The sequence below is a fragment of the Schistocerca nitens genome, chromosome 6 (assembly GCF_023898315.1).
Source record: "Schistocerca nitens isolate TAMUIC-IGC-003100 chromosome 6, iqSchNite1.1, whole genome shotgun sequence".
Classification (NCBI taxonomy): domain Eukaryota; kingdom Metazoa; phylum Arthropoda; class Insecta; order Orthoptera; family Acrididae; genus Schistocerca; species Schistocerca nitens.
The window spans coordinates 170,943,643-170,967,933 of NC_064619.1; the positions used below are offsets into that span (position 1 = coordinate 170,943,643).

At 42.6% G+C, this 24,291-nt stretch overlaps 1 non-coding gene across 1 annotated transcript; it reads right to left on the bottom strand.

Moving 5' to 3' along the window:
- Nucleotides 1-23,639: 23,639 nt before the first annotated feature.
- Nucleotides 23,640-23,719, bottom strand: Trnal-uag (transfer RNA leucine (anticodon UAG)). Its single transcript has one exon. It is a non-coding gene; the product is annotated as a tRNA-Leu (tRNA).
- Between the last annotated feature and the right edge of the window lie 572 nt (nt 23,720-24,291).

Here is a 24,291-nt window from a genome sequence, read left to right on the forward strand (position 1 = left end):
GCCCAGATCAACCATTATGTTTTTCAAACAGAGAAATACCGGTGCGCCATGGGCAAAGCTTTGTGTCTTGGTGCTGTACAATAACAAACTACATTCTACAGAAAGATAATACTAGTACTGCAGTTCCCAATCTTTTTAGCTGTGTAAACCTAGGCGGAAGTCAACAAAATACATTTTCGAAAAAAAATAGTACACCCTTTCAGAGGTTCCCAGTTCACTCAAGATTTATTGTTACATCTGTGTACGTGGTGTACTTGAAATGATTACATTTACAGATCACTAGCACAAGCAGTAGCAGGTGTCCATCCATGTTGAAACACCCATATTAGTACACTGCGTAGCCTCCGTGGGTGGCAATGCAGTGCTGGCTCTGGCATCTGGTCGATCATACAGGTGGCAAACACTGTCGTAGGATACGCCTGCTCGATCTGTTCTCGTGGTTCTGTAAGAGTTGTCGGTTGACAAGTCGCACAAATCGCTTCTCGTCCCATCATATCCCACATGTGTTCGATTGGAGACGAGACAGCGACCATCAGTTGCGTGCACGCAGAATCTGCTTTCATTGCCGAAGAGCACGGCGCGCTATTCCACGTTCCAAGTGATTCTCTGATAGCACCAGTCGAGCTGTGTATGTCGGTGTTGTGGCGTGTGTGGAAGACGGGCTAGAGGTGTGCTTGCCCACAGTCCCTCTGCTAATAACCGGTTCGCAACTGTTCTTATTGACACGTCTGGGCTCACAAGCCCTCTTATCTGTGCTGTGTTAGCTGTGTGATCTTCCGCTGTTGCCCTTACAATATGACGATCCTGGCGGGCGTCTGTGTTGCGTGGACGTCCAGAACATCGACTACGGGTGTGAGAATGTTCACATGACCGCTGGTACCAGTATCGGTGCACAGATGATGCAGCACGTCCAACTTGTGTGGCGGACTCCAAAAGGACCGTCCCGCCACTCGGAAGGCCACAATTTAACCCCTTTCAAAGTCGCTCAGACGGCTCTAACAAGGGAATCTCCCCATCGCACCCCCCTCAGATTTAGTTATAATTTGGCACAGTGGATAGGCCTTGAAAAACTGAACACAGATCAGTCGAGAAAACAGGAAGAAGTTGTGTGGAACTATGAAAAAATAAGCAAAATATACAAACTGAGTAGTCCATGGGCAACATAGGCAACATCAAGGTCCCGTGGTTAGCGTGAGCAGCTGCTGAGTGACAGGTCCTCGGTTCAAGTCTACCTTCGAGCGAAAAGTTTACTTACTTTACTTTCACAAAGTTATGATCTGTCCATTCGTTCATTGACGTGTCTGTTCACTGTAATAAGTTTAGTGTCTGTGTTTTGCGACCGCACCGCAAAACCGTGCGATTAGTAGACGATAGGACGTGCCTCTCCAATGGGAACCGGAAACATTTGATCCAGGAAAACAAGTCTGATATATTCTATATGACACTGGTGACGGCATGTGCGTCACATGACAGGAATATGTTGTCGACCCACATAACTTGCACACTTGGCGAATGGGTAAATAGATTCTTCTACCTTGCCCGATTTAGGTTTTCTTGTGGATGTGATAATCACTCCCAAAAAAGTGATGAAAACATGAGAGTGTGTCACATAAACTGCAACAAATGATTGCAACAGTTTCACAGTCGCACAGTTTTCCCTGTGCTCTGTCAAAACATATGTTTTTTACGTTCTCAAATTTTTCCGTGTGTAGACCGTCAAATCCGGCATATGTCCAAGCAAATCTGAACATGTCCTGGAATTTTGGAGAGCGAAATTGATTATGTGTGTGTGTCTGAACTCTGATAATTGTTTGAAAATAAAAATTCAAATTTTTTACTGGAGGGAAGACTTGAACCAAGGACCTCTTGGTCCACAGCTGCTCACGCTAACCACGGGACCACGGCGCTCCTGTGCCCACATTATCCGTGATCTTGCCTATGTTGCCCATAGACTACTCAGTTTGTATATTTTGCTTATTTTTTCGTAGTTCCACACAACTTCTTCATGTTTTCTAGATTGATCTGTGTTCAGTTTTTCAAGCCCTATCCACTGTGCCAAATTATAACTAAATCTGAGGGGGGTGCGATGGGGAGGTTCCCTTGTAAGAAGCACGATGCTACAATGAGTTTTCTGGTTGAGAGTATTCCCTATTAGAGAGTAGGCTCAGATGGCGCTATGGTAGGTATACCACTACGCTACCATTCGGCGAACAATGTGGAAACCATTATCAGTAGATCTGCTATCTCCTTTATATAGGGAGCGACAATAAAGTAATGAGACTGATTTTATTTGCACGATGTGGCAACCCTGCAGGCTTGCATAGGCACAATATCTTTGGTCTTGGTCTATAAGCTGGTTCTAGTCCAAGCAGCACATCAATGCAACTGCTCAGTAGTGAGTTGTGCTGTAATAAGTTAACATGTGTTTGTGTCTCTCATCACGGAAATGGAACCACATAATATTGCGCAACGGTATGCCATTTCTTTTTGCATTAAATTGGTTGAAAATGCGACGACAACTTATGGTAGGTTTCAGAAGGCTTTTGGAGAGGAGGTGATGTCAAGAGCTCAAGTTTTTCATTGGCATAAAATGTTTAGTAAAGGCAGAACGAATGTTGAAGATGAAGACCACAGTGGACAACCATCAACCTCACGGACGGATGTCAACTTGGCCAGGGTGCGTGAACTCATACGATCTGGTTGAAGATCTGAACATCAATCGAGAAACGGTTCGCCTAGTAATAACTGAAGATCTTCGTATGAGAAATATTTGTGCAAAAATGGTCCCCAAAAATCTCACAACACAATAGCGAGAAACACGCAAAAATGTGGCAGCCGATCTGTTAGAGCAAACGGAAATCAATCCAGAATTGTTGAACTGGGCACAGATGATAAAAGTTGGTTTTTTTCAGTACGATTCAAGGACAAAACGCCAAAGTTCGCAATGGTGCTCAAAGGGATCACCCAGGCCAAAAACAAAACAAAAAAAAAAACCTCGCATGTCAAGGTCAGAAGTGAAATGCGTGCTTGTGTGCTTCTTTGATTCCAAGGGAATTGTTCTTAAAGTGTGGGTGCCTCCTGGACAAAAAGTTAACCAATATTACTACAAAGAAATTTTGGAAAGACTTCGTAAAAGAGTTCTTCATGTCCGTGCCAACATTGCTAATAATTGGATTCTGCATCACGATAATGCGCCATACCATACTGCTCTGTCAATACAGCAATTCTTAACCTCAAAACAAATTTCAGTACTACCACAGCCACCTTATTCACCAGATATCGCTCCGTGCGACTTTTTTCTATTTCCAAGAGTCAAAACGGCGGTCAAGGGACACCATTTTCAAACAACACAAGATGTCCATAAAGCTTTGATGAGGGTCTTGGAGGATATTACAGAAGATGAGTTCCAGAAATGTTACCATCAATGGCAGAAGCACTGGAAAAAGAGTGTGCAATCAGAAGGGAACTACTTTGAAGGAGGCAGCACTAAACGTGTCTAAAACGGTAAGCAATATTTTTTTTTCACATCAGTCTCATTACTTTATTGTCGCACCTCGTATATACTTTGCGGATTTATTGGTTATTTTTCTTTGAATGCTGATAAACGCAGCATAGATGCTTAAATCTACCGCGCTACTGCTCCTCTAGAATCCGTGAAACTTGGCATCAGGGTCGCGAGCACACCTTCGGTTATGAGCGTGAAGTAATTGACTTACGCGCCAAATACCTACGGATTTGATAAACAACATACACGGTTCACGATGTGCGCAGCCTAGCCCTCGCCACTGAACTGGAAGTTTACGTCAGTGCCACCAGGTGGTAGCACACTTTGGAAGACTTTTATCCCCGTTCGCTCAGCATAAATCCTGCTAGATTACAGTACACATCTCAGATATGCTAATTCACTCACTATATACTGTAGTAAAATTCGATTGGACGTCAATATATATTAAAGCTGTACTGGCAGTAAACCTATTTTGTGGGTTTCTGAATGAGTTACAGTATATTAAGTTATGAATTTTATCATGCAGTGATCCATTTGAGGTGCTGAGAATTATAACGGCCTAAGTACATCACTGTCGATTGTGATGTTGTAAGCTTTTATTCATGCTTCTGAAATCTTGATCTTCTGGTGAGTCAGGTTTATTTGTGCTGTAGGCCCACATGTATACATGAAAATTAACAAAAAGCTATATCACAGGTTTCTCTGATATTCACTGACAGTGAATGTGGGATAGACGGTAGTTTGCTTTAGGCTCTTATAGATCTCAGCGCCTCAATGGTATTCTAGACAAGTGACCATGTCGGTAGACGTTACTACTCGAGTTTAATCATTTCCACAAACGGTACTTTGTGTTTGAAGTTGGTTGTCTACTATACGGAAATCGACTTTCGTGTGCAGTGTAAACATGAAGCATGTTGAATCTGTTTTAAATACTAACACATATATATATATATATATATATATATATATATATATATATATATATATATATATATATATATATGTGTGTGTGTGTGTGTGTGTGCTAAAAAGAACTCGATGGGTTTTTGATGTTGTTTGTCCCTAACGAGATAATCAATATCTGGATCAAAACCGGAGAAAGTTTTCCTCACTTAATGACATTTTTAATATTTTTAAGTAACCTTCTTCAAAAGAATTTTTGATCCATTGGATTGCATCCTCAGTTTTAGGGAAGCAGCTCCTAAAAGAAACATGAAAAGGCTTAGATACTGCTCTAGCAAGTCTAGTTAGTAGATTTCTCTTTCATTGAAATGAAGAACAAACTATAACCACAGCATAAGACAAATTACTAGAATAATTTATTATTATTATTAGGTTGGTGCATTAGTTTGTAGCGTTTTTGTTTTACACCTTGGTATCCCGGCTGCTATCGGTTTATTTATCGATTGCCATTTTTTATTTGTAATTCGCTGTTGCTATTTGAGTTTTCATTTTGTCATTTGGAGATAGTGAGTGGAACTGTGGACGCTAGAAAATGGAGTGCCTAGTGAAGAAATTGGAATATTTCTTTCGTATTCTTCTGTTTGAGTACAATAGAGGGGTGACGGCAGCGGAGGCAGCCATGGTGTCTTTATGCTAACATAAGTAAAGGAAGGAATGGCTGAGCCCAAACAAAGCAACAGCTCCCTGTACAAAGATCTATGTGCATCCACAAAAGATAGTGTTATGCTTCTGGTGGTACAGCGCCAGTGTGGCGTACTATGAATTGGTTCCCCGAGGTATAACCATCACTACAGACATTTACTGTCAACAACTGAGACATGCTGCAGACCCATTCCAAGAACAACGACCAGGAAGACTACGTCGAGTGATGCTACTCCACGATACAGCCCGCCCACATTCTGCTAGACAGACAAAAAAACACAATACGGGAGTTGTGTTGGGAAGGCATTCCGCACCCACCTTATTCAGCTGATATTGCTCCCTCACATTTTCACGTTTTCCGCTCTTTATCGAACACCCTTCAAGGAAGTTCCTTTCCGGGTGAAAATGGTCTCCGAACATGGCTAGACTAGTTCTTCGTCTCAGAACCACGTGATTTCTGCAGTCCCGGAATCGAAAATTACTCCAGCGTTGGTTGACTATTATAAATAGTGAACGAGAATATATTATTGATGACTAAGGCTTCTGTTATGTATCTGTGTTGTGTTTATTAAACTTATGGAAAAATCCTACGAACTTATGCACCAAGCCAATAGATTTAAAAATGATTGTGTCTGAAAAATTAACTGTTTTAGGTGAAGTTACCGTTTAAAGAAAGTTTTGTGTTTCCGATTAGGCCTATCAAAAACATTTACATAAAATTTAGAAAAAATTATAATATTTAATTACCTGACGCTGGAACCAAGCATTTGAGATGAAGTTATGTGGTTGTAGCTGTTGTTTTCTCAATTTTGAATTCGTTTGTTCCCAGGAAAGCAAGCAAGACTGGAAATACGTCGAAGAAATCTTGTTCCACTTTTTGAGCCTATCGTTGAAGTTTCATCATCATTGATTCTACTTTGTCTTGTACAAACGCTTATGTACGTCCTTGCCCCGCAGGTTTAAGTTAAGAATGTTGAGAGTACCGTTAATATCCGCCAAATATGCCAACTGCGTTAACCAGTTTTCTTCCGTCACGCAGCCTAAATAGGAATTCGCCAATTTTCCATCACCCCAGTTGGAGGATGAGTTTTATGAGCAGGTTGATGTCGTGGCCATGGGTAGCCCATTGAGTCCTACTATCGCCAATTTTTATATGGAAAAATTCAAACAATTAGCTCTGGAAAAAGCGAATAAGAAACCATGTCGATCTTATCGATACGTGGATGATACATTTGTGGTTTCCCCACATGGCAAAAAACCTTTAGAAGAATTCTTTTGTTATTTAAATAGTATAAATTCTAAAATCCAGTTTACCATGGAAATGGAGAAAGACAATGCAATATCCTTCATGGATGTCTTCGTCATGAGACAGACTGATGGCAGCTTGAAACATAAAGTATTTCGGAAGGTTACACGTACCGACAGATACTTGCAAAAGGATTCCAATCATCATCCACAACAGAAAAGAGGTATAATTAAAAGTCTAGTGGACAGAGCTAAAAGGATTTGTGCGCCGCAATACCTCGACGCCGAGTTAAAACATCTAAAGCAAGCTTTTGAGAAGGATGGGTACTCTAGTAAGGAAATAAATAGAAATTTGCGATCGAATAACAGGAGGCCTGAGGACAACGATAGGACACAGCGATGGAAGAACACGGTTTCTCTACCCTTCATCAAAAAAGTAACGCATCAAATCGGCAAGATTTTAAGGAAAGCTAACGTTCGACCGATTTTCAGACCAACTAAGAAAATAGGCCAAGCACTTCGTTTCATTAAGGATAAACGTTCCCTTCTGTCCGCAAGTGGTGTATACAAGATTCCGTGTACATGTGGTAGGGTCTACATTGGAACTACAAAGAGAAGTGTGAATACACGGTTGAAGGAGCATAAAAATCTTTACCGACTAGGGAAAACAGACAAGTCAGCCGTGGCGGAACATGCTCTTCACTCAGATGATCACGTAGTGAAATTTTCGGAAACTGAAGTTTTGTGTACTATGACGAACTGTTGTCCACGGCTGTATAGAGAAGCCATCGGAATATGTTAACATAGGGATAATTTTTACAGAAAAGAAGCAGCTATGAAACTCAGCGATATATGGCCAGTGGCGCTACAGATGAAAAGTTTTTATCTTTGACGTACTATGATCGATAGTTATATTTTATCCTTGACGAGGTTTATCTCTGCTATCACATGGAATCCAGACCACGCCCACTTTCCACGGTATTTAGGCCGTTCTTCGGCAAGACTCAGCACAACCAGGAGCACCTCCGAAGATTTCCAACGTAGCTTTGGACGAAACGTCAGCGATAGAAGAGTTCCATGGACCACGGCTATACAACCCAGCTCGGCAGCTGAAACATCCGGTCGTGAAAGCCTTCATTGTATGATTCGTCTACAAACCTACACAAATACAAATTCTATTAGCAGCCAAATATGAAGAAAACTCAGTGAATACTTATTTATCATTATCTCCACGAGGACTGAGAGAGGTGGTGTAGTGGGTAATGCCCTCGACTCGCATTCGAGAGACACGGTTTGGGCTGCTTCGTTCCCTTCCAGTTGTATGAAATCAGAGCAAAGGTCTATGTCTAATAATCTTAGCTGTGGAAGAGACGTAAAACACCAGTCTCCTTTCCTGCCTTTTTGTTTTGTCTGGATATTAAATGAGCAAATTCCAACGATTCGGTCTTGTGAACAATTGTTTCTGATTAAGTACCAGCTCGACAAATTACAATCGGTCTGTGGCATGTGCCAGGGCACATGGCTACTTATAGCGACTCCAACGCCCTTTCCTTCGTTCCTTAAATTCACGTAGTTGAATTTTCACATTCATAAAATAAACTACATAATTATGTATAACCTTTGAAACAGTAATTTCTAGAATATAATACTTTAGTTAAACGTTAATAAATCACTAGTGAGCTCTTCCGTGCACTCATGTGCGCATTTTTAAACTGCACTTATAGCACCCCTGTGTAGATGACACAGGTAACAAAAATCTTTTCATGTAGAATATTTCCGTCTAGCGAACAACTGGTTAACATTCTACAGTTTTTAAGTTTCATGCAACATTTTATGTAAATTCTAAAAATTATGAACACACCCAATGACAATTGGAATGGTGTGATCATATGTATGTACCTCTATGTTTACATCTTGCATACGTATTGGGTCTCTAACTATAAATTGTCTCTTATTTACTGAATATATTTTGACCTTTTTTTTTGGGATTTGATTTAAAATGGTCCAGTCCCGGGGGTCCACCATACACACCATACGTAACACAATTTACATCTTCTTAGTAAGAACATACATTTCTAAGTTTCTATTACGCAACGAGTTTCCAGTGCATCGTTTGTATACACAAGCACATGTAAATTCAAGTCAAATATTTCTTTCAGAGTATCGACGTCTCGATTGGTCAGTCACTTCGTCTATATTTTAATTCCAGTCATAATTCTCTCTGCACTCTGAAATGTTGCCCTCAACAGTTTGCATCCCTTCCACTCCGATAATTTAGGCTGCCCGCATGCGAATAACTGCTTCGTCATTCAGCTGTCAGTACTTCGTTGGTGCATGCTGAATTTGCGTGCTTCTGTGCTGCGTGTGAATAATAAATACGTTGCTTGCTGTCGGTGTAAACTTTCTTACACCAGGTTCATCATGTGTGTGCAACGACTGTTCACGTGCCTCCACTTTTGTGAGCACTAAATAATGTTTTCTTCTTTTCTTTGTGCGCTAGGCAGCGCCCGGAAGCCTTTAACGGTGTTTGTGGCTTGGAGTCCATCGGAGTATATAAATTCAAAAAAAATCTGCTTTCTTCGAGCATCTCAGTGTTGACGCGATGTACAGAAGCACATCTGTTGTTGAATTTCCATATTTCGGAAAATGACTCTTTTATTTGCTTCACAATGCTTCACTCGATCATGTAAGCCATAATATTGTCAGTATTTCGTTTTGTGTCGTTAGCGTCTTCAAAGTGTCGCTCGCTTCAACCGTATCTTCAGTTCGCGTACATCGTCATTCCTCTCATTGAGAAGTGTTATGTATTCTCAAGACGTTTCCAGTTCGGCCGAGCAACCTGAATAAACTGACAATAAAGCGCTTCTCCCCTTCTCCTGATCGGCCAGCAGATTTACCGCAACTTGGGCGATCACGGGTGTGCTACATTCACATTGCTGAATAATTCCGTCAGACTCGTGATGAGATTTTTCTTGTGCATTTTGAACTACTCTGTAGCTTTTTTCCACTTCCGCGAACCTTCTTTAAGAAATGTCGTTTCTCTCTGCGGTCTTCTGTTTCTCACCATCTAATGCTGTCAAACAGGCACTTTCTCGCTCTTTTCTTCGTAATGCAACCACTCATTAAGACACAAATCACAGCTCTGTACAAGACTTTCATCCCTACGCGAGAACTAATGACAAGACTATATAGAATTTAGTTGTAGTTGTAAGACGTTAAACGTTGTCATACGGACAATAACTTCAAGGATGCTACAGTTTGAATCAGTCATATGCAAAAATAACTGTCAACCGAGATACTAATTGCATACTTTCTGACGAGCAGCATAATTTTTATCACAGTCACCGGTTGTAGATCATGTACATTTCTAAGTGAAATTAGGATTGGGAAAGCGGAGGGGGACGGGGGAGGGAGGGGAGCCGTTCCTGCCCCCCCCCCCCCCTCCCAAACATTATAGTGAGTGGGGTGAGTGCCATCTGCCCCAATCCCCCCCATCCCCACCGTTGCTCTTCACCAACTTGAAATTAAAAGCCTCATGTACGATCTGTAATGTCTCTCTTCTACCTTCCACACTCAAGAATGCTCAGTGTTCGTTGCACTTCTGTTGTCGGCCGTTACACTCCAAGCTTCTACTCACGTATGTTTTTCTGCAAAAGTCTACCGAAAAAGCACTTCGGCATGCGCTAAACTTGCCCCGTAGTACTCTTTCGATGTCGTGTAATCGGCAGACTTCATGAAGTCACCCGTTGCCGAATTTCATGAAATAGAAAAATCAGTGCAGTAGTTTTAAATAATTCGCAATTAATATTTATTTTATAGTTTTCAAACGATTATGTGGTCTTCTCCTTTGGCTTCGAAGATTGCAGCGAAGTTGCTACATCAAAAGGCAAATTTACGTGTTTCTTGTTGTTCTATTCTGCATGAAGACAGTATTGGGCGGACTACTGCAAGACTCAGCAGAACGTGGAGTACCTATGAAGATGCCCAGTACAGCTCTGGACGGAATTTTGGAGTGGAAAAGTTCAATCGAGCACTGCCATACAACTGGGAAGACTCACCAGCAAATGAATTGAAGTTTTACCTGTTGTCTCGTTGTCGTTGCTTTCGTCTTGCAGAAAACATGTGGTGAGGTTCTGCTCTTTGATAGTGCTCAGCTGTTTGGACTATGGAATTTCATTTACATCGTGGTTCGTTACATTTGTAATCAATAAATTTAGCTCTTATACAGTCACCTGTTTGTTTGAAGGAAGGTAGGTGCTTATTTACCATATTTATACGTTGCTTAGCACCAGAACATACAGATGCATCCGAGTAATATAACAACCAGAATGTCAGAGTGTCTTACTCTACAAGAATCTTCATTTATTATAAAAAAATACTTAAGCCAGAAATTTTGGTACATTTCGAAAATTAATAATATTGCAGCTGAAGGCTGCTCCACTCATGCCTTTGCTTAGTATCATTGTAAAACTGAAAGATTCGCCGATTGGCGAAATTACAAGCAAATGCTTGTCTTAGCAATCTGTTATTAATATCGCAGTACTTAATTTTTGTGTTATGATAATTTCTTTCAACCTCAGGAATCTGCTGAAGTTCTTGGCTTCAGAACCATAAGTCAAGTTTTTCAGACACCAACGATGCACTTCTTAGAGAAGCTTTCCTAGAAAAGACCAGTGCCATTATTCTCTAAGACACACTACGTAATTTATTTCTAATGTTTTCTGACTAGCTACAATAAACGTTTTCTAATATGTTCCGCTTCATGTCCTGATATTATTACTTTAACTGTACTGGATTTAGTAAATGTCATAAGATCGATGACCTCGCTGTATGATCCCCTCCTCTCAATTTAACCAACCCAATGTCATGATGTAAACGCTCATATTGTGTAAAAACGGACCTGCTTTGTAATAGCTCTCCATACAGTTCTTTCTGTTCTTACTAGAAAGATACCCTGTTTCATATATTTGTATCCTGACCGCGACCCAGCCATCACCTTCCTCTCGTATTTGCAAGCGTAATTAACCTTGGCCTCTCGCTTAATCACTGCGACTATTATCAAGCAACTAACAGAAATTAAGGTCACCTGGAGATAGCTACATAAATAAGGGTTATAGACAGACTCAAATAAACAGATGTATTAAAAATGGTTCAAATGGCTCTGAGCACTATGGGACTCAACTTCTGAGGTCATTAGTCCCCTAGAACTTAGAAATAGTTAAACCTAACTAACCTAAGGACATCACAAACATCCATGCCCGAGGCAGGATTCGAACCTGCGACCGTAGCGGTCTTGCGGTTCCAGACTGCAGCGCCTTTAACCGCACGGCCACTTCGGCCGGCAGATGTATTAAATACAGCTATAACTGTATAGATAAAAGAAACTCACGCAAACAATTAATTTAATAGTACTGAAATGAGCGGAAAAGCGTGCTTGAACCGTTCAACTTCTACTGTTCACTAGAGCGCCATCACTCACCGTTCAACAAGAGAAAATCACAAACAGTAAGTTAATTATTGTAATACATGAGAAAATGAAGAAGGCGAGCGAGAGATTCTGTCAAGGGGTGCTACGATGGTAGCAGAATGTTTAGCATTAACTGAGCGGCAGCATGGATGACTTCATAGACCGGTTGCAGTCGTACTTTGAGGTATCATCATAACATTTACTTATCGAGTTGTCTCGAATAGCAAGCAACAGTATGCTTCAACGGTTTGCTCGTCGAAAACTAGCAGCCTCTTCTATACTTCTGAGGCCTTAGCACTCAGGAACACCGCTTCAATATGGCGCCTAGAATGTTGATCCACGTGGTACGTAGGCTGACCGTACCTATCAAGGAACAGTATCTTAATTTCTCCGTGGTAGTCCAAAGGTGGAGGCTATTTCGGTGCTATTTAAAACCTTGGCTCCCCAAGGAAAACAGTCGATAAACCTAAATGGCAGTGCTTTTTATAGCCAACCTAACTCTGTCTTTTGGTAGCAATTCTGGAAGGATCATCCTAGAACGTAAAGTTGCCAGACACTGGCCCTTTTACCGGGAAACTTCATCCTGCAGGAGTATCATTGCGCGTGAAAGTGTTAAAGAGTTCGCACAAAACTTGGTTTTAACGAAAACCACGATCTTGGAGATAATTAGTATCGTTTTCATTAAAAATGGTTTTGACTCTCATAAAATAGGGAAAATGCGGAATAGAATACCTCAGCAAAGGTAGGAGATGAGGTACTGTTGGAAACCGCGGGCAGCCTCGTGGAGTTCCAACGTTACCCAGTAAGTCACTTATAGACTACGATTTGTGATTGCTGCTACAACACTGCCTCGGGGTACGCTCAAAGTTACTTTTATGTTGGAAGGTCTCTCTCCATTAAAAATGAGACGCGGCTTTATATTTATTTGCTGGGAACTTTGCAGTCCAATTAGAAAGCTGGTTAGCTGTTGTTCATTAGCCGACAGTAAGGAATTATATCGAATCCTTTCCGGAAGCAAAGACCACAGCATCAAATAATCGGCATATTTACTGTTGCCCGCAAAAGGTAAAGGTCGCAGGTTCGATATGCGGTCCACACACTATTTTCATCTGCATGGAACTTTGTGTACCTCAGTAATGTTTGGACAGTTTTATAAAAATAAACCAGCTGATTTTGTGCGCCGATTTTATCTATGGATGAGACGTGGGTCTACCTTTTGATGACAGGATAGAAATAGCAATCAAAGCTGTAGGTAAACACTGATGAACTCGCGTTAAAACAGGCAAAATTTTCTCATTAGCCTAAAAGTTGTAGTGTGATGCAAAAGCTATTTTTTTATAGACAACACTTTCTACTTTTTAGCAGGTCTTCCTTGCTGAAGTTTAAACACCACTACCTGAATACTAAGCAAGTAGTCATCTTGAGGTGTTCACTTTTTCATCTGTTTTTGCTTCAAAAAGTGAGTTTTTTTTTAAAAAAGATTCTGTCTTGAGCAAACAGTTTTCTTCTTTTTTTCACGCATGTATATGTCAGTGAAGTTTCATAGTCATAAATTGGTTCCACTGATTTTTTTATTTAGAAAAAACTGTTGTTCCTGTAGTAGTCTGACATCTGCACAGCAGCTGGTCTTTCAGTACAGTTTGTCAAGTCAAAACTGCACTTGCAAACATACACTATATCACTGTTTGTCAAACATTCTGCTGTGAATGCGAGTAGGAGTTTCATAGAGCTCCAAACTAATGATTGATGCCTTGCAACTATCTAATTACATTCAGAAAGACTCAGAGATTCGGCCCCTGAACTGAATAACGTGAATACACCGCCTCCTGCTACTTACGCCGACAGTCTGCACCAAGACAAAAGAAACATGTCACTCAAAGACACTGGTCTTTAAATTTTCCGGAAACTTCTATCTTTGTTCGTCCACGGGACCGAGAAAACAGTAGATACTGGCGAGCAGGTTGATGCTGTGGTCTTTGCTTCCGGAAAATTTTCTATACAGTTCCTTACTGTCGGCTAATGAACAAAGGAACATCAAACCAGCTTTTTAGTCGGACTGTAGAGTTCTTAGCAAATATAAAGCCGCGTGTCATTTTTAACAGAGCGAGACCTTTAGACATAAAAGTAACTTCGGACGTACCCCGAGGCAGTGTTGTAGCATCGTTACTTAATACAAAATATGTAGTCTATTAATGACTTAGTTGGTGACGCCGGAACTCCAGGAGACTGTTCGCGGATGACAAGAGAAGTCGCAGCGTTAAGAAATTCGTAGCGAATTGCATGGGATCTACGCTTGGAGCAAGGACTGGCAGCAGATCCTCAACATAAACAAATGCAGCCTATTGCCTATAAATAGGTAGAAGACCCGTTATTGTATGATTACACGATTACCGAAAACTTTCTGTAAGCTATCGTATCCATTAAAATCTGAGAGTATACGTACAGAGCTACACTCCTGGAAATTGAAATAAGAACACCGTGAATTCATTGTCCCAGGAAGGGGAAACTTTATTGACACATTCCTGGGGTCAGATACATCACATGATCACACTGACAGAACCACAGGCACATAGACACAGGCAACAGAGCATGCACAATGTCGGCACTAGTACAGTGTATATCCACCTTTCGCAGCAATGCAGGCTGCTATTCTCCCATGGAGACGATCGTAGAGATGCTGGATGTAGTCCCGTGGAACGGCTTGCCATGCCATTTCCATCTGGCGCCTCAGTTGGACCAGCGTTCGTGCTGGACGTGCAGACCGCGTGAGACGACGCTTCATCCAGTCCCAAACATGCTCAATGGGGGACAGATCCGGAGATCTTGCTGGCCAGGATAGTTGACTTACACCTTCTAGAGCACGTTGGGTGGCACGGGATACATGCGGACGTGCATTGTCCTGTTGGAACAGCAAGTTCCCTTGCCGGTCTGGGAATGGTAGAACGATGGGGTCGATGACGGTTTGGATGTACCGTGCACTATTCAGTGTCCCCTCGACGATCACCAGTGGTGTACGGCCAGTGTAGGAGATCGCTCCCCACACCATGATGCCGGGTGTTGGCCCTGTGTGCCTCGGTCGTATGCAGTCCTGATTGTGGCGCTCACCTGCACGGCGCCAAACACGCATACGACCATCATTGGCACCAAGGCAGAAGCGACTCTCATCGCTGAAGACGACACGTCTCCATTCGTCCCTCCATTCACGCCTGTCACGACACCACTGGAGGCGGGCTGCACGATGTTGGGGCGTGAGCGGAAGACGGCCTAACGGTGTGCGGGACCGTAGCCCAGCTTCATGGAGACGGTTGCGAATGGTCCTCGCCGATACCCCAGGAGCAACAGTGTCCCTAATTTGCTGGGAAGTGGCGGTGCGGTCCCCTACGGCACTGCGTAGGATCCTACGGTCTTGGCGTGCATCCGTGCGTCGCTGCGGTCCGGTCCCAGGTCGACGGGCACGTGCACCTTCCGCCGACCACTGGCGACGACATCGATGTACTGTGGAGACCTCACGCCCCACGTGTTGAGCAATTCGGCGGTACGTCCACCCGGCCTCCCGCATGCCCACTATACGCCCTCGCTCAAAGTCCGTCAACTGCACATACGGTTCACGTCCACGCTGTCGCGGCATGCTACCAGTGTTAAAGACTGCGATGGAGCTCCGTATGCCACGGCAAACTGGCTGACACTGACGGCGGCGGTGCACAAATGCTGCGCAGCTAGCGCCATTCGACGGCCAACACCGCGGTTCCTGGTGTGTCCGCTGTGCCGTGCGTGTGATCATTGCTTGTACAGCCCTCTCGCAGTGTCCGGAGCAAGTATGGTGGGTCTGACACACCGGTGTCAATGTGTTCTTTTTTCCATTTCCAGGAGTGTATTTAAAGTGGAACGATCTCATAAAGCTAATTATTAGAGGAATATTCATGAAGTGTAGTTTATCTACAAAGGAGGTAGCTTGCAAAACCCTCGTTCGACCGTTACTAGAGTACTCCTCGTCAGTCAGTAAGTTTCGCCAGATAGATTGATAGAGGCAATAGAGAAGATCCAAAGAAGACCAACGAGCGTTACCAAACAGGTTCATTTAATCAGGGCGAAAGCGTCACTGACACGCTCACAGAGTTCCATTGGCAGGCCCTACAAGAGATGCATCGTGCATGACGGAATTGTTTCCCCGTTTAAATTTCTAGAGCGTACGTTCCTCGAAGAGACATCCAACTTCTTCAACGTACACTTCGCAAAAAGACCATTAAGATAAAATCAGAGAGATTCCAGCCCACACGGAAGCTTACCATCAATCACTCTTCCTCGTGGCAGGAACAAGAAAAGTGGAGGAGGGGGGGGGGGGGTTGGGGGTTGACACCGATACACAAAATACTCTCCGCCACACACCATAATGTTGCGTGCGGGGTATAGAAGTAGATGTAGAGGTTTCGGCCTAATTTAAGAAACGGCAAGTGGTAAGCACAGTGATCGGAACTCCCAGCTGGAACACGTCTTTCACTTAGAAACACACGATGCGCTTGCGCAGTTGGTAGGCGCTTTTCCACTACTAGTGTGGAACAAATTAGAAAATGACTTTCTTCCATAAGCACACCGAAAACAACGTGTAGTTCTATTGTTCAGCGGTGACAAAACGTCGTGTGAGTCATCTAAATCATTGTAAATCGACAGCTGTTCGATTCGATTTCGTAATTCACTCCTCCTGAATGTGAGTCCAGAGATCTCGTCAAGTAAATGTGTAGCAATATCACTGACTACCTTGCCCCGTCGATGGGATGTAGTACATATCAGTAAAATACCATGGAGGTATAAGGAGGGGAGATGGCACTATGGCCGTCTGCTGTACGTCTGTTTGAAGCCGGTGGGCCGCCATGTTTGATTGGTCAAACCAGTGACAGAGCTCTTGTTAGAATTGCGTGTTCTTCATATTTAACGTTATGTCTGTGAAATAATTTCAGATGATGAGTGTTACAATGTTTACATGCATAACACAACGTCAGAATAGCTTTTTCAGGTGTTTTCGTTTTGTTTTTAATGCGTTTTTACCCCAGCAATACAACTGATTTGGTCTCGTTAACTTAAGTGTTTCTTTTGGATACGAACTTCGAATGATGAAAAATAACAGTGTACAAAGCTCTTTTCAAACTCAAATCGCCTTTTACTGTATTTGTGTCGATGTAAACTGAAAGCAGAACCCGAAAGCTATGCTAGTTTACATACCGGATGATATTTCTTACTCGTTTACACACTTATACTAAATTTCATTTGTAAATACAAACATCGTTTGTGCTTTGTCAAGAAAAATAAGCATATGAACCCACAGAGCCCTACGAGCTTCATTGATCGGAAATCTGAAATAAAATAAGAAGAAAACAGTTTCACAAAACGTAAACAAGGCCGCACATCTCACGAATATAAACGACAATATTTTACGAACGGGGCCACTTACGCATGGAACGTGATTCCTTTTAACTTGGTAGCACTATTCCAACGGTTAGTACACCCGTAGCCGGCCGGTGTGGCCGTGCGGTCTAGGCGCTTCAGTCTGGAACCGCGTGACCGCTCCGGTCGCAGGTTCGAATCCTGCCTCGGGCATGGATGTGTGTGATGTCCTTAGGTTAGTTAGGTTTAAGTAGTTCTAAGTTCTAGGGGACTAATGACCACAGATGTTAAGTCCCATAGTGCTCAGAGCCATTTGCACCATTTTTTGAGTACACCCGTAAACAACGCAAACCGGCATTTTAAAATGAAAAAACCTTCAGCAGCTCTAGACAGTAGCATAATCGGAAACGAGTCTTCTGACCAAACTGCAATGGCGGAGCTCGGTTTCTGTCGGCTTCAAGTTTGTGACGTCATGGCATCTCCCCTCCTTATACCTCCATGTAAAATACCGTGACTGCGAAACTGTATCAGTCCAAGAAAACAACTCTTGAAATACTATGGCAGTTAGCTGTTAATATTTTTTCTGAGGTATACAGAGCATCGACAGTCCTAGCCTAAAGATTTGCTTTTAAAAACAGAAAGAAATGCCGAACTGAACAATAAGTGAAAGTGACGTAAAGGTTGCAATGGTTTGAATATTTGCCCTTTTTAGCTATATGTTGTGAACGTTTGTCATTATTTTGTTCTAGAGTTTGTTCATTAACAAATTAATTTCTAGATTTTTCGTATTGTTATTTAGTTTTCCATCAGGCAATAAAAGCATGATACAAAATTGAGCCATGCTGCGGCTCGCGTTTGTGCCATGTGTAGGTTTCTGCCAGACTGTATTCTTTAGTGTTCACTGGCGCCACTCGGTTTCGTAAGCGTTGCCTGTCCGCTAGTGGCAGCAGCGGCGCTTATCGATATGTAGTTCTGAGTCCTGCCTTTAGGGCGACCTCGTTCTTCTTCCGGTGGTGTGTGTGTGCGGAGTTCGGTAGGGGACGCAGGAACAGCGAGGTCCGAGCAGAGCGACAACACGCCGGGACTGCTGGCAGCGTGTACGGACGGCCGGATCGAAGGGCAGTGGTCACGATGGTGCACGACTTCGTGGAAACCGGATCCTGCATCTTTGAGTGCATTGCAATTCGCGTAGAAAAACCTCCACCATTGCGATATCTCGCGATTCTCCACTGACTTGGGTTCGTGTTGCTGCTCGTAGTGTCGCCGAGGCGAAAAGCAGCGAGTGGAATACCTAGGGAAGGTGGATCTGATTAGCCTTCCTGAACATCTAATTACTATTTACTATTTTCATCTTCTTACATTGTTAAGTTCAACCAGCGGTATTTTTCTGTCTTGTGACCGCTAACGCCCCAGTACCTCCCCTGGGGGTTTGTGTATGTAATGGCAGTGTACATTTCCTTGCCTTGCCTCCGCTGTCTGGTGAGGCGTGTAAGTTTCTCAGCTTCTTGATTGTAGGTGGGGTGGCGTTCTTCTGCCTTTCCTTCTTGTTCTGGGCGCTCTAAGCACAGTATTCTCAGGGCGGAGCCCAGACCGCCGGTTCCGGCTTTGGCGTAATTTTACATCTTGTATTTGTTTTGTTGGATGTCAGGTAGCCTCATTATCATTAGTCGCTCGTTAGACTGCCACTAGACCAAGTTACCATCTTGTGATCTGAATGCATCTCTTGGCTGCCTTTCTCTTCGTTCGCGAATGTGTTTTTGGTGTGTCCTACTCAGAGGTCGATTCCTGGAGCACCGTCTGTCACTGGCCCTTGTGTTTTATTTTATTATTGTGTTATTAAGTTACCATCATTTGTCTCACCTGTTTGCTGATCTGTTGTTAGGTTTTTTAAATTAACTTTTGCTATGCCATTCCCCGTTTGACAGTATATTTGTTAAATTTTTAAATAACTGCCATTTTTCACGTTAAAGGCCTCCAGCTGTGATTGTGGTTACTTGCTTTAAAATTCTGACTGCGACCACATTGAGTTGTTTTCAAAAAAATTTTGCTGTCTGTATTTTGTGTATATTTGTTAAATTTTTTAATAATTGTCATTTTGGGCGTTAAAGGCCTTCAGCAGTGATTGTGGTTACTTGCCTTAAAATTCTGATTTCAACCACATTGGCTTTTCTTCAAAATTATTAGCTGTCTGTATTTTATCTTTTGTTAAATTTTTTAATAATTGCCATTTTTCGGTTAAAGGCTTTCACTCGTGATTGTGGTTACATGCCTTAAAAGTCTGATTGCGAACTCATTGGCTTGTTTTCAAAAATTATTTATTACAATAAATGAGTGAAATTGCAAAGCAACCCAATAGTAATTGATTAGGGCCCCGTCCACAATCCGTAAGTCATCCTGCCTTCCTTAATTACCAGATTTCAAGATTTTTTTTACTGTCTCACTTAAGTCTTAAATTACATGCTTGCTCGTATTTTCGATCAGCAACCGTCTTCTTCGCAACCCATTTGTAAATATCTGACTGTGATTCACTTATTGTATCAGTTGCAGTAGTACACTGACAATGAGGTGGCAAAACTCTTGGGATATCGCGTCGGGCCTCCTTTTTCCCGGCGTAGTGCCGCAACAGCACGTAGCATGTGCTCATCATTTCGCAGGAAGTTCCGTGCAGAAATGCTGAGCCATACTGCCTCTGTAGCCGACCATAATTACGGAAGTGTTGCCGGTGCAGGATTTTGTGCATGAAGTGACCTCTCAATTACGCCCCATAAACGTTCGACGGGATTCATGTCGGGCGATCTGGCTGGCCAAATCATTCGGTCGAATTATCCAGAATGTTCTTCAAACCAGTCGCGATCAATTGTGGCCCGGTGTCATGGCGCTTTGTCATCCACCGTTGTTTGAGAACATGATGTCCATGAATTTCTGCATATGGTCTCCATGTAGCCGAACATAACCAGTTCCAGTCAATGATCTGTTCAGTTGTACCATAGGACCCAGTCCATTCCACGTAAACACAGTCCACACTACTATGGAGCCACGACCACCTTGCACAGTGCCTTGTTAACAACTTGGGTCCCTGCTTCCTGGGGTCCGCGCCCCACTCTAACCGTACCGTCAGCTACCATCCCTCCAGGCCACGGTTTTCCAGTCGTCTTGGGCCCAACCGATATGGTCACGCCGGCCGAAGTGGCCGTGCGGTTAAAGGCGCTGCAGTCTGGAACCGCAAGACCGCTACGGTCGCAGGTTCGAATCCTGCCTCGGGCATGGATGTTTGTGATGTCCTTAGGTTAGTTAGGTTTAACTAGTTCTAAGTTCTAGGGGACTAATGACCTCAGCAGTTGAGTCCCATAGTGCTCAGAGCCATTTTTGATATGGTCACGAGCCCAGGAGACGCGCTGCAGGCGAAGTCGTTCTGTCAGCAAAGGTACTCACCTCTGTCGTCTGCTGCCGTAGTCCATTAACACCAGATTTTTGCCGCACTTTCCTAACGGATATGTTCGTCGTATGTCCCACATTGATTTTTCCGAATATGTCATGCAGTGTTGCTGGTCTGTTAGCACTGATAACTCTACGCAAACACCGCTACTCTCAGTCATTAACTGAAGGCAATCGGCCACTATGTCACCCGTGCTGAGAGGTAATGCCTAAAATTTGCTATTCCCGGCACAGCCTTGACACTGTGACCCCCGGAAAATTGAATTCCCTAACGATTTCCGAAATCGAGTGTCCCATGCGTCTAGCCCCAACTACAATTCCACGTTCAAAGTCTGTTAATTTCCGTGATGCCGCCATAATCACGTTGGAAATCTTCTCACATGAATCATCTGACTACAAATCACAGCTTCGCCAATGCACTGTCCTATTATGCCTTGTGTATGCGATATTACCGCCACTTGTATATGTGCATCTCGCTATCTTACGACTTCCGTCACCTCTTTGTATAATGGTAGGCTTTAAAATCGCAAACCTTTCTGTTTATAGCCTGGAACTTGCCAACTGAATCATTTTATTATTATTATTATTATTATTATTATTATTATTATTCGCTCTCCAGTTACACCTTCATCGAGCTTCTCTGCAATATTTTCCTAAAAGAAAAATCCGATGTGAACTGTCAATACTTTTCTTTCATTGCCCGTGCACCTTTAGAAATGGGAGTAATAATGTAAACCGATACTTCTTCGCGAAGTAAATTAAATGTAACCATCCTGATAAAATTCTTTCCTTCTTGTTCTTAGACTTACTTTGTCCTTACGTAGTGAACAGATCAAAATGTTTTTCACAGTCGTTAAAACAAAATTTAAAAGGAAAGAAAACATAAAATTAACGTCCTTTTGACAAGTTGAGCTGTATATCTCCAACTTTTTTTAGAAACTTAGGCAAATGATGAAAGCAGTTGAAGAACGGAAACTTCATATGATAAATGAGTCTTCTAGCATAGACTCTTTGTATGTTTTTAGGTTGTTAGCCTAAAAATGCGATTTGCGGTGTGGGGAACTTTATGTATGTATTAGAGGTAAAACTCTCACTTTTTAGAAATTGGTTAAAATAAGATTTCCTCAGAATTTTTGGAATTCCATGATTATTTCTCCTTGTTTTTAGTTCTATGTGACAGTCTATAGTTATGATACATATTTTGTTCCCAGTTTCGAAATTCTTTGTATTTTCCATTTTTTCCTCCTTAGATGGTCCTGGAAACCTATGCGTTTTGTTTCATCGAGTTTAACGCTTCTTTCTGTTCACGGGTTTCCACAGGATATGTATCATTCTATGACCGATGACCATTACTTCCTAATACACGATCGAAAATAGGCTTCATTCGGTGAATTCGATGGGTCGTTTGCCCAGGAGACAGTGTTTCACTCCCACCAGGCTTGGTTTGCAGCTCGTGGAATTCTCTCACATGCAACACAAAGATACATTTTGGTGGGACTTCATTGTCCATCCACTTGTCCTTTTTATGTTTTTTGATATTCGAATAGTAGTTTTGGATTCCTCTTCTTAGGTTTTTCACTATTTGTCATGTCTGTTTTGAGCAAGTTATGTTGTTGGTGTGTGCTTTCGCAGTGAAGAAGTGTAGAAGAGGTTTTGTTGTTGGGTCCAATCCACAGATTTTTCCAGCGTGGTGCCTTCATCAGTCATACGTTCGTCGTCGCATTTGTTTTCTCCGTATTCAGAATATCTATTTTCACTGTTTTTCTATTGTTCTTTGCTCTCACTAACGCTTGTTGCCATCCTCTACCACTTTCACAGGCGGATTGTGGTGTCCTTGTGGTGACATCGATATCAACTTCATCCATTGATTTAGTTTTACTGCCAGCTTTATCGCTCTCTATTCCGTTCCCTTGCTCTTCGGCTATAGTTTATGTTACTTCTCCATTCACATTTCTCCCACATCCAGCCCTCGATGCAGCCACAGAGGTGTCGATATGTCCACACAGAACGATTGCGTATGTCGGTACTGGTTGTTTCCTACTGGCAACTGAACAGGGCGTCTACACTCACAAATTCCCCTCACGTGCGCGGTTGGATTTCGTGCTCAACATACACCTTATGAGCGCATATAGTCACGTAAGAGGGTATGTGTTTTTGAAATTCTATTTTGGCTATTCGGTTGTCCATGAACTTGCCATGCCAAAGGTTTCAGACCACACTTCTTTTCTGACAAGGTAAACTGTTCCATACAAGCTAAGCTCTTCGCTGAATTTTTCGAATGGCTCTCCGAGTAGTCAATTACTGAGCCCGACAGATCGCAAGCGTTTGCTATTAACACTAAAGAAGAACCACCATTTCGCTTAAATATTAGGCCACCATGATATTTATGCATTTAGCATATAGACAATTAAAGGCGTTAATTTGAATACTTATCACTTCCTCACCAACTTGACATCATTAATCAGTCACTTCCGAATAGCGAGGGGAGTAGGCGTTTCGGTGTTCCTTCAAAACTAAATTTCAAGCTTTCCTTACTCTAGAAAGACATTTATTAATGCCGGCCGGGGTGGCTGAGAGGTTCTAGGCGCTACAGTCTGGAACCGCACGACCGCTACGGTCGCTGGTTCGAATCCTGCCTCGGGCATGGATGTGTGTGATGTCCTTAGGTTAGTTAGGTTTAAGTAGGTCTAAGTTCTTGGGGACGGATGACCTTAGAAGTTAAGTCCCATAGTGCTCAGAGCCATTTGAACATTTATTAATCTTTTCCTTGAACACCAGCAACACTCGGCAGCACACAACTGCAGCGTAGTTCCGCAAGCCACGGAGTCGAAACACGGACTGGACAGTTTTAATTTAGCATCAGGCGAATAAAATCGAGATGCACGATGCAGTTTATCGACAATCCAATTTACTGTGTCTGAAGATCACGTACTTCATCATTTGCAATCATCAGTCGTCTTTTCTGTTACTCTCTCGAACACATTTGTAGGATTTAAAAATGTTTGGCAGCGGTGGGATTCGAACCCACGCCCTTTCGGACTGGTGCCTAAAACCAGCGCCTTAGACCGCTCGGCCACGCTACCTTCACGCAATTTGCGACTTTACTGAATAAAGTGATAATAACAGGACGCATTTGGTGTAGCAAATGTCCGTAGGCAGGTAGCGAGCAAGGATGGAGCGAGACGGGATAGGGTGCATTGCCACGTAAAACTCGGCAGAGGTCGACACGGCTGCGAGAGGCGGCTAGTCTTTATCAGGCGGTCAGTCGCTTGTCAGCGCCACGGAAGCTTATGCAGTGAATCATCGCTATGACGTTGTGTTCAAGCGTCTCTTATTGAGTCTAACAGATTATATGCATTTAGCTTACAAATGAATAAACTTGTCTTACCTACAACTCACACATTACGCTTTAAACAGACATTCCGCATAGGAGCATTCCTTGTAGTTACCGCAAATTGATTTCTAGTTCTTAAAAGCAAATTCACAATTGTTACAGTGCAAACGCAGAAGAAACTCCATGAAATAAATCTCTGTCAAATTATTTCATCTGAGACGACTAAACACAATGACACTGAACATTTTCGGATAGCATTGCAGTTCATAATAGTCCTCTTGTTAGTGTATTCTAAAAATACCTTATACTACAACAGTATCT